Here is an 11,396-nt window from a genome sequence, read left to right as displayed (position 1 = left end):
TATTCATTTACAGCATGGAACTCTTTAATTAAGTGGTTTACTTTCTCAGTAGGGAAATCTGGGAAGTTATCAAACTGTTGAATTCACTCAGCAGCTCTATTCCAGACAAAGACCTTTATTCTAGATATCAAACTCTTTTAAGTTTACTCAGCATCTTTTTCACAGTGTAATACTTTTATTCTTAACTGTATAGTTCAGTTAAAAACCTAGGGCTTGTCCGGGAGTTGAACCCGGGACCTCTCACACCCGAAGCGAGAATCATACCCCTAGACCAACAAGCCACATTGCTGAGAGGTTTAATTATTTCTTGTTAGACCAACAAGGTATGGCATGCTGCTACTTCCTTGATGTGTTGAGCTAGAAAAAGAGCATAAGTCTGATGCTGCCATTTTTTTTTAAGTGTGGAATACAAAGAGTCAGCAATACCCAAGGGATTATGCTCACTGCATCAGTAACTGAAGTGATGTACTTGTGTTGGTTGCTATTTTTTATTTATTTACTTATTTATTTATTTTGCATTTCACTTTCATCGTGGAACATGGTGAAAATGAGAAAGTACATGGAAATGGGTAGTATATTCAGCAGTTGTGGCTGCTGCTGCAGTTAAAGAATTTTGAAGTAGTGAGACTCCAAAGTTACCTTCAGAGGCAGATTATAGAAAGGTAAGGATGACTAACTGAATGTTAAGTAAACAAACTGAATTGAAGTAGAGATAAAAAATGCACTTTCTAATGGCACTGTTGAGTCCAAGAAGAGTAGAAGCTCTTCGTAGCGGAATTAGCTCAAACGGTAGAGTACTTGCTTTGCTTGGGAGCAGTAGAGGGATCGATATCCTCATTCACCATTTTTTTTTATTTTAAGGAAGAGTGTCATTCGTGTTTTCATATGGTGCCACTACAAAAATGCCAAGGTTTGTCTTGGGTATAGGGCAGGATGCTGCAATAAACTGTGGATGACTGAGAGAACAGACATAAAACCTTTAATGTGACTGAATTAGCGATTTGTTAATATTCGACTCATAAAAATGGGATTTGTGTTTTATATGCACAGCAGTGTAAGTTATCCATTGGTGTACCATACTTTACATGGCTGAGCTGATAGACTGGAGGATTCTAAGGTCTTTCCAGCATACATCTCAACCTCTTTCCGCAGAAATCTGGACAAAGCTTGAAATAATGGAGAAAAAGGCATCCAAAGAAATGAATCAGCCCAAATGACCCATTCCTGATCTGATGGAGTTTCAAATTAGTGTAAATCTTACTCCTAAACTTCAAAAGATGCTACTCATCTTACATGGTGAACAGGTTAAGTGGAAAATGAATTGCAAGCCAACTCCTATTTAGAGTAATGGGGAATCTACATTAATGCTCTGCAGTAACCAGGAGACTTATGATAGTAAACAACACAGAGCAGGAAAACTGCAGGCAAATCTAGAAGAGGCACAGTGCTCTGGATGCAAAAAGACAAAATCACAACATGTCTCAAGTGATGGCAAATGGTAGGCAAGATAGGGAGGGTAAGAAATTGACATAAAGAGAAAAGCGCATCAATCCATTCCTCTTTCATGGCATTGGCAGAAAGACCCTTTTCTGAAATTACAAGATCAGTAGCTAATAAAACATTTGCTGTGGCTTGATCGATAACTGAGAATTTCTGATTCATGTCCAAAGCAACAATATTAACATATTAAAAGAAGAAGTGGAGAAATTGTATTTTGCCACAGTGGAGATGCAGGAAAGATGAGCTAAGCTGTCTACATGGGTGGGAGAAAGCACTGCTTTCCATTTATTTCAAATAATGACATCTTGCACGAGAAAATCCCCAGGCAAAGACTGAAAAGATGAATAGTACAAATCCTACTATACAAGTGAAAAATCTAAAAAGATATGCAAAGAAAAAGTGAACCAGGCAAAAAGTAGAGAATGAAAAAAGACCTTAGGACACTACCAATCAGGGGCAGCTCGTGTCATCAGACTGCAGGACTGCAGCCCTCCCAGCAGAAATGGACAATTACATTCATACGTTGAATAAAAAATTAAAAAAATGTATTTATTACTTAGTTCGTGTTGTGCTACTATGCTCCTAAGCGACTCCGACTGATTTGCAAAGTCCCGGAACTCGAACTGCGCATGCTCGTCGAGTTCCGGGTTTTTTTTTATTTTGTTTTTATTTTTTAATTAGCATCTGAAATCTAGACTGCTGTAAAAGCAGTCCAGATTAAAGAGAAGACATCAGTATGATGCCCAGAAGTCTATGCAGTTTAACCGCACAGCAAACTAGAAGGGGGTTTGGACTGCCATGTCCGCAGGCACGTACGTGGCATGGACGGCTGGATTGCTACTGATTGGTGCTCACTCTCTTCTCAAAAAAGAGAGCGAGAAACAATCAGTAGTAGTAGTAGTAGCCTGTAAACAGTACTTCTTGTCTTTTGTTACGGAAGGACTGGGGAGGGTACATTACCATTGCTAAAACTTGAAAGTAATTGTAAAAGTAGTTAAACAACTTTGTGTTTTTTTGACTTGTTGCAGTCACTGAGTCAGAGAGGAAAAGAAAGAGTTCCTTTCGTGAAGGAGAAGACAAATAGTCACTAAGTGAAGATAAACAGAGGTACGTGCTGGACTCAGCTCTGTCTGCAGAATCAGATAAGAGAAGATATTTTGGTTTATCCCGTCAGCTACTATCCCTGTCTATACGGAAGTACTGCATCTAAATGTAAAGAAGCATTGTTTTTGATTATTGCTAAAATGTTTCACCCTGTATTTTTTGCCTATGTCTGTGGCTGTTTATTGCATTATTCTGTGGAAGTATATTAGGAACCTAATTAAATAATTTCATTTAATTTTCCTCACACAAAGTTGTTGCTATCTTTTTATAGTCCAAGAACAGTCTATCAAGTTGTATTATTCTGTCACTTGTCTTTTTCTATATTATATACCTATAAAATGTGTGTTCTGTCAACACACCCACACCTACATAATGCATTCATATCTTCTTTGACTCTGTTATGTATAAGTTATTCTACAAACTGCAGTCTAAATGAAAAAAAGTTAGAATTTTGCCTGCCAGGATCAGACTGCCCCTTGAACATGAATGTTTGTACAGAGGAAGGTTGTGAATTGGCAGGAAGTGACAGCATGTATCTTGACAGTGTGTCTCGTTGATTGTACTTGTTACGTAGAATAGATCTTGTTATAGTTTAGAAGCTATTTGCTATTGTGTTAGTTCGCAATCAGCTGTCTGTAGTCGTGAAGTCCCATAGGTCCCCTTGGAGCCTTTCTGTAATCAGCACAGTGAATGGGCTGAGCACTCATCATCTCTTGTCAGCATTTTTGTTTCTGTTACTGCGCTCGAAATGGTCTTAAGAATCATAGTGGTTTGGATTTGAACTGCAGGTTTATTTCCTGTAATATACAGTTCTCTTTTTTAAAATCTTTGAACTAGCACCTCACTGCTGTTTCAGCGCGCATATTTCATTAAAGTAAAACGCACTTGCCTTATGGACTTGTTTTAACAGCATCTCAACTACATTCCATTTTGGCTTACTGCACAAATTGAAGTGGTCCATGAAGGCCTAGAACTGAGGCTGACTATTGTTTTGTTTGCTTATTTTTGTAGAAACTTTGCAGAAAGCATACTTTATTTTAATGCTAATTAATTGCGAGATGCGAGAAGAAAGAGTTCAGTGTGTAGGAAATATTGGATGGATGGCCACTTTGTCCTATAGAGTTGCAGGGAAGACAAAGACTATCCCAGCAGCAGCTAATAGTGTAAGGCAGGCAACCTGTCCTGAATAGTATACCAAAATGAATGCACACATACACATGTCCTTATGTACCACATGTATACCTGTAGGCAGTTTGATGTGCTGCCAGTTCACCTACCTGCTTATCTTTGTTCTGTAGAAGGAAAGTGTGGTGCACCTGGATAAAAATCCCCCATGAACACAGTAATAACCTGCAGATTCTGCATAGAAGGCAGCTCAGCTAGGAACTGCATTTGATGACCAAGCAATGCTAATCTTTCCACCACTGTGTTGCCCAGGCTCAACATATTACAAAGTGTAATTGTACATCAGCAGAAGTGTCCTTTGAATGTATTTGACAGCATAGAACAACACTTGGCCTGTCAGTTATTGCACCCCACTCCCCCATGTAGTGACTCTGGATGTGTCCAAGCAAGGCAAGGAGCAGTTATGCAGTGTAAGTGTGCAGAGTATCCCCCCATCCAAGGTAGACACAAATACTATAGTGGCTTTTCATCTATCCTTGATTTTGCAGAATGTTCTGGTTTTCTGTCATATTTTTATACTGTTGATTTATGCTTCTTATTATTCAGAAAATGCATGCTGTTGCTGTGCCTGTTGGTCTGTGTTTAAGTAGCAATGTTTAAATGACCATCAGGTAAGCTTTTCTGTAATTGTAAGATGCAAGTAAGCTTTAATAAGCACACTATTAAAGAATTGCCAACATTGAAAGCCTTTTTGTTGTTGCCACACAAAGAATATTTGCATAACTAGATAACGTATAAGCCTTAAGTATTGAAATGCATATGAGAGTATTTGTAATAAAGGACAGGATTACAGTATTTTCAGAAGCTCATTACATTTGTTGGAGACTTGCAGTCATCTTTGCAGGCTTTACCCATAAACTAAACAGAATGCCAATCTACCATGTCTGGTCCATAACCTGTGCAGTAATTCTTTAAGCCAGTGGTTCCCAAACTTTTTTGATTCTTGGCTCCCTTGCTGAATCCAGTTTTCCCACAGCCCCCCCCCCCGAGGCATGCATAAAGTGCATATTTCAGGGGTTCCCAAAGTGTGTGCTGTGGAACCCTGGAAAGCCACGGCTTCCTCACAGGGGCACTGTGAACTAATAAGCGTACCTGCAAAATAAACCTCGAACAGTTCACAATTTATTTTGCAGTTAAGCTTATTAGTTGGCGGTGAGTGTGATTGAATGCAGGAATGAATGAAGAAGTGGCTGCATGTGTATGTGTGAGATCGGGAGAATGAGAGCGATGTGTGAATTAATGCAGGAATGAATGAAGAAGTGGCTGTGTGTGTGGTGTGTGTGTGTGTGTGTGTGAATGAATGCAGGTATGAATGAAGAAGTGGCTATGTATATATGTGTGAGATCGGGAGACTGAGATCAATGTGTGAATGAATGCAGGTATGAATGAGGAAGTGACTGTGTGTGTGTGTGTGTGTGTGTGTGTGTGTGTGTGTGTGTGTGTGTGTGTGTGTGTGTGTGTGTGTGTGTGTGTGTGTGTGTGTGTGTGTGTGTGTGTGTGTGTGTGTGTGTGCGTGTGTGTGTGTGTGTGTGCGTGTGTGTGTGTGCGTGTGTGTGTGTGTGCGTGTGTGCGTGTGTGTGTGTGTGTGTGTGTGTGTGTGTGTGTGTGTGTGTGTGTGTGTGTGTGTGTGTGTGATTCATACCTCTCAACTGTACAGATTTTCGCACAATGTCCAGATTTTTGCCTCATATTTTTGGTGTGTTCCTCCAAAAATCTGTACTTTTCTGGCAAATAGTTGAGGATTGAAGTCCTTAAATAATGGCAAACATTTGAATTTAAGACTCCACATCCTTCAGAGAATTCATGCTAATGCAAAACCTAGTATTCTATAAACTTTCTAAGTTTGTAAGAGCAATATTTCAAATCTGCCCCTTTTTGTCCCCCCATCATTTTAGGCTTTGTCCGGATTTTTAAGCATGCTAGTAGCTCATGACATACTTGCTCACTGTCACTTGCTCAAAAAAGGAAGTGACCAAACTCCTGCAAGCGCAAAGTCTCATTCTCAACACCTGACCCTATAAAACTGTATAGCCTTACTAGAACCATAACTCTAACCCTTAAATTCCACCCAGTTCACAAACCGAGTCCTTACTCCATTACCCTAAAATTTCACTTGCTATTTATAAGCCTAAAATCCCTTATCACTCCCTAAACCTTAATTCTCCAATCATTTCCTTACCCAAAAACTCCGCTCTTGCTTCCTCACCCTAAAATCCCCTTCCCACTCCCTCTCAATGGTGTCAGACCTTTCTGTGCAATAACAACTTCATTTGGGAACTCATCAGCAGACTTGGTCAGCCAATGGCCATCTACATTTGCCTTAACATCTGAAAAGTATAGCCTATATAGAAGGGGCCCAGTACTGAGCCCCGTGGTACTCTACTGGTGAACTGGCCTCTTGCTGGTTGCAGATTCCCCCACTCTAACAATGTGGCCTGTCTGTGAATCATTTGGCTATCCATCTGGTGGAAATGAGGTTTATGACCAGTTTTGTGAGCTCATCTATAATACCCGAGTGGGATACTGTGTTAGAAACCTTGGCCAAGTCAGGCTAGGTGGTATGTGTTGTCTTACCCTAACCCATAACCTTGATAACCTTCTCAAAGAAGTCCACCAGACTGAGCAGGCAGGACTTGCCCTTGATGAAGCTCAACTGGGTTGGGTCTAGCGTCTGGAGATTTCCTATGTCATCATTAATCATGTCCATGATTGTCCTTGCATATCAGTCTAGTCAGACCTATGGGTCAGTAATTTTCTGGGTCCGTTGATGTCCCTCCCTTGTGCAAAGGGATGACTGCCTCCATCCTTCACTACTGGGACAAAGCCTGTCTGATGACTGTGGTTAAACAGAGATCTGAGTAGGCACCTAGGGATTCCATCAGGGCACATAGATGCTGTGTCTCTAGCATTAGAGAGTGCAGTGACCACCTGTTCTTTTGTGATAACAGGCAAAGGAATCATAGTGGGTATTTCATGGAGAGGGACCAGAGGTGATGAAGGGGTGAAATTTGAGCTGAATTTATAGGCCAGCATGTTTGTTATGTCTTCTGCCTGAGTATAAGCAGTGACATCTGCAGCCAACTCAGCACATTGCTGAGTGTTTTCCTTACAATTTTGGACCTAACTAAAAATGCTTTATGGTTATCCTTTGCTTGGGAGGCTATTTTAGTCTCATATTTAGACTTTATTCATTTCCTGATTTGTCTGTTGAGACTAATGAGAGATTTTTGTTTTCTGTTCAGCACTCCCCCACCTAGTTTTAGATAGGAATTTCTGCCTTCTGTTGTATAGTTTATTTATGCTAGAGGTCCTGTTGTATTGCCCATAAGAAATGTATTGGGCTGAATGGTAAGTGATTCTAGTAACTTCAGAGTGTTTTTCATGGTTCCCAGTTGGGGACCTGTAGCTAACAACAATATGCTATGGTCAGCTGGACATGGAATAGCTCATGCAAGTCAAGCTGTAATTGTTTAGTGTAAATGGAACCTCACCTGAGCCTACTGCTTTTGCTGGTGGGGTCTTCCTCTTCTCTCATCATTCTGTGATTTTTTTTTTATTCTATGTACCTTAGATGTCCTGTGGGCCTAATGAGCAGAAGGGGTGTGACTTTATCTTTCTGTCTTTGTCTTGCTGCTAGTTTCTTTATTCACCTATTGAGTCACTTTCTAGAAGCTGGTAGAACTCCCTTCTTAGCTTCTTTGTTAGCCATTCAGGATTCCAGTACTCCTTCCTAGCCTATATCCCACTTTTTCTTGTTCTCCTCTTTTTGATGTCTTCCTGGACTTCCACCATCAGCTTTCCCTGTGTACCTTTTTTTCTATAGCTGACTCAGCCACATATCTTTTCTGTAGTCCACCACACTACATGCTGTTTTCTTCCATTCTTCTTCAACTAGGCCTAATTATTCCTCTTCTTGTCTTGGAGTACTAGAGCCCTGAGTCATTTGTTATACATTTGGTTCATGGGTGAGTCGGGAAGACTGACATGTAAATCTCAAACAGGCACTGGCCGACGGTGAGGACTGAATGCTGCATCTTGTGCACGGGAGGCAAATACCTTAACCATTGTGATACCTGGCCTCTCTCTTCCTCTCGTGGCATTAAAAGAAACACCCTTTCAATCAATGAAGCTTTTACCAGATGGGAGAATAAAACTTTGCACCTTGTGTATAGGAGACAAACACCTTACCCATTCTGCCAATTGCCCTTTTATTTGTAAAGCATGTTACAAATGATACTTTGTCACTGTATGAAACTCTTATTGGAGCTATTCTTTTAGACACTTGTGTACATAGTGTGGCCTAAATAATCCATGGTTTCTCTGCGTGATGTACCAAATTTGTACTCAGTAGAGTAGAAAGAGTATGCCTAGCTACACCGTGTGTGTGTGTGTGTGTGTGTGTGTGTGTGTGTGTGTGTGTGTGTGTGTGTGTGTGTGTGTGTGTGTGTGTGTGTGTATCTAGATAGATAGATAGATAGATAGATAGATAGATAGATAGATAGATAGATAGATAAATATTTATCTAGATACATATTGGCATATTGGCATTCGCCTGGTCAGGATGTAACAGACAAACATTCCTGGGTTTTGTTCAAGCAGCTTTATTATGTACAAACACATCAGGAATAAGGCAATAACTTTAACTTTAGATAAACTTATAAACAAACTTACTCTCACTCTCATACATGCTCACTCTGTGGCTCCACTCTCAAAATAGCACTCAAGCTATCACGTGTTGCTATTTATATGCACATGCTGTCCTTGGAAATGCTTCTTAAAGGTACAACACACAGACACGTTCTACATCCTCCCTCTTTGAGAAATTAATTGTATTTCATTGACAACATTGATTGACATGCAGTAAAGACAAGATAATTCTTAGACATGCAACTATATAGAACTAGATACATATAGACAATTATATCAAGGTTGCTGTGTATTTCTCACTAGGTCTTGAGATCTGACCAAATCATGTGACATAGAATTTAGAGTTAGGTCTAGCAACTGGGACTGTCTCTGCTGAATGTTATGCCTTGGGGACATCAGGAACATCATCGGAAGTAGTAATGAAAATTAAGACACATTCTGGAACAGGAACATTGTCTGGATTGCTTTGAGAGCTAGAGTCTGTATCACAGGAACAATGCTGCAATATCAGTTCTAATACAGGAAGAAGATGTCTGTGATTTCTCCTGTACTCTACACCCTCAGATTCCACAAAATAGCATCTCAACCCAGTACATAAACCTGTTACTTGACCAATTTGGTCAAAACCTTTTGCCATTTGTATCCTTACTGTCTCTCCTTTTTTAATGGACAAAGAAATCTGTTCATTTTATCATGACTGGACTTCTGAAAAGAATGTTTTCTGAGTAGTTTATCTTTGATTGCTCTGTTGTTTTTAGCTTTAGGCCACAACAAACTGAAATTGATAGGCAAGGTTGTTCTGGTTTGCCTAGATAAAAGTCTTTGAGCAGGTGAGTCAAGTATATCGTCACAGGGTATGTTTCTGAGATTGAGTAAATTCAAAAAGACGTCAGTATTGTCACACTTTGACTTCTTTAGTAATTCCTTTGCAGTCTGTGCTGCATGTTCAGCTGTTCCATTTGACTGTGGGTATTCAGGACTACTAGTAACATGTATAAAGTCCCATTCTTTTGCAAACGTTTAAACAATTGACTGGTAAATTGCAAACCATTATCAGAGATAAGCTTATGTGGACTACCATGGACTGAGAAATTACATTTCAGCTTGGTAATAACAGTAGTGGATGTTAGGTTAAGCAACAAATAAATCTCAAACCAGTTCAAATAAGAGTCGACCAACACTAAGTAATGCTGATTGTTCCACTTGAATATGTCAGTGGCTACTATTGACCAAGGTAGTTCAGGAACTTGACTTAGCTGAAGTGACTCTTTTTGCAGATGTGGTTTAGTGCTATTGCATACTGAAAAAGATGAAAGTACTCTGTCAATGTCTTTCACTAGAGAAGCCAAAATACTAGTCCTGTCACTCTTCTTTTGGTAGATTCGGAACCTGGGTGGCCACAATGCAAAATCTGAATATATTAATGCTGTAAGGAAGCAGGAACAACAACTTTAGGAACTCTGAAAATAATGTCATCTTCCATCAACATCTCATCTCTATAAGGAAAATAAGGTTGTACTTCAGGTGGTACACTGGATTGTTTTGATGGCCACTCCACCTGGATGTAGTGGTTGAGCTTTTGCAAACCAGGATCAGTCTTTGTATGATCTCTCAGTTCATCAAGTCTTGTGATCAAAAAAATTATGCATTTCCATGACATCAAAGTAAAAATTCTCTGCATCAAACTGTTCTGTTGTATTTCTGGGTGATCTGGATAAGGTATCAGCCAGATAAAGAAGTTTGCCTTTCGTATAGACCATTTTTAAGTTATACTTTTGTAATTTGAGCTTCATTCTTTGCAGCCTTGCTGGAGCAGAATGCATAGGCTTCTTTAAGATAGTAACTAGAGGTTGATGATCAGTTTCAGTCTGGATATCTCAACCATGAATATAATCATGAAACTTTGAACATGCAAACACAATTGCCAAAAGTTCTTTCTCAATTTGAGCATATTGCATTTCAGTTTAGGTAAGACTTCCAGATGCATAGGCTACTGGTCTGCCCTCTTGAATTACTGCACCATGACCAAACTTTGAAGCATCACAGGAGAGTAACTGGCCTATTGACGTCATAGTATCTTAGTGTAGGTAGAATGGCAATTTTCTGCTGTTCTAGCCAAGACCATACAACATTTTTCCGTTAGCTCTCTTAACGGTGCTGTCAATTCACTGAAATCTGGTATGAACTTGCCCAAATAGTTACCCTTAGCAAAAAAACACTATAGAGCTTGAACATTACCTGGTTCTGGCAACTCAAGAATAGCTATTTTATTAGATGGGTATGTTGTAAACCTGTACTGGTAAATAAATTACCTATGTATGTGACTTCTGGTAATCTGAATTTGTACTTCAGATGACTGAGCTTTAAATTCACTTCACATGCTCTTTCTAAAACTTTCTTGACATTTCTGTCATTCTCTACTTCACCATTACCTCTGACCAACAAATCATCTACTATTATGGCACAGGGATAACCTAAAAAAATCTGTTCCATTGTACACTGGAAGACTTCACTTGTAGAATTTATTCCAAATGGCATCCTTAGAAATCCATATATTAAAAATGGGGTGTGACACCCATGCACCAGCTCAGTAATCAAGGAGCCTCAATCCTCTCTACCCAGCACCAATAAAGGACATCCACATTGGGAGGATAACAAGTACACACACAGTAAAGTACAATTTCCCTTAAGAGCACACAGAGATTGCAGTCAGTTTGGGGCTTGTTTCTCCATTTCTCTACAGATCCCCAGTAGGAGTCCCCACTGGCACAGCTATAGGGTCCAGATCTAAGCTGAGTAGTCAAGTCAAAACCTCCAGTACCCTCTCTGTCCAACCAGTGCTTTGTGTCCCTGCCCAAGTAGCTGACACACACACACTTTGAGATATGAGTTATATACAAACAAACAGACCTCCTGGGGAAAGCTGGCACAGGTTCTCCAGCTAGGCCCCTTTTTGCCCA

General features: G+C 39.9%; 1 non-coding gene across 1 annotated transcript; it reads right to left on the bottom strand.

Moving 5' to 3' along the window:
* Positions 1–209: 209 nt before the first annotated feature.
* On the bottom strand, positions 210–281 carry TRNAP-CGG. The gene has a single exon. It is a non-coding gene; the product is annotated as a tRNA-Pro (tRNA).
* Between the last annotated feature and the right edge of the window lie 11,115 nt (positions 282–11,396).

This window comes from Protopterus annectens, chromosome 3.part0 (genome assembly GCF_019279795.1).
Source record: "Protopterus annectens isolate FY-2018-M chromosome 3.part0, PAN1.0, whole genome shotgun sequence".
NCBI classification, from domain to species: Eukaryota; Metazoa; Chordata; order Ceratodontiformes; family Protopteridae; genus Protopterus; species Protopterus annectens.
The sequence above is the reverse complement of the archived record's forward strand: the minus strand, read 5'-3'. Positions and strand labels throughout refer to the sequence as shown.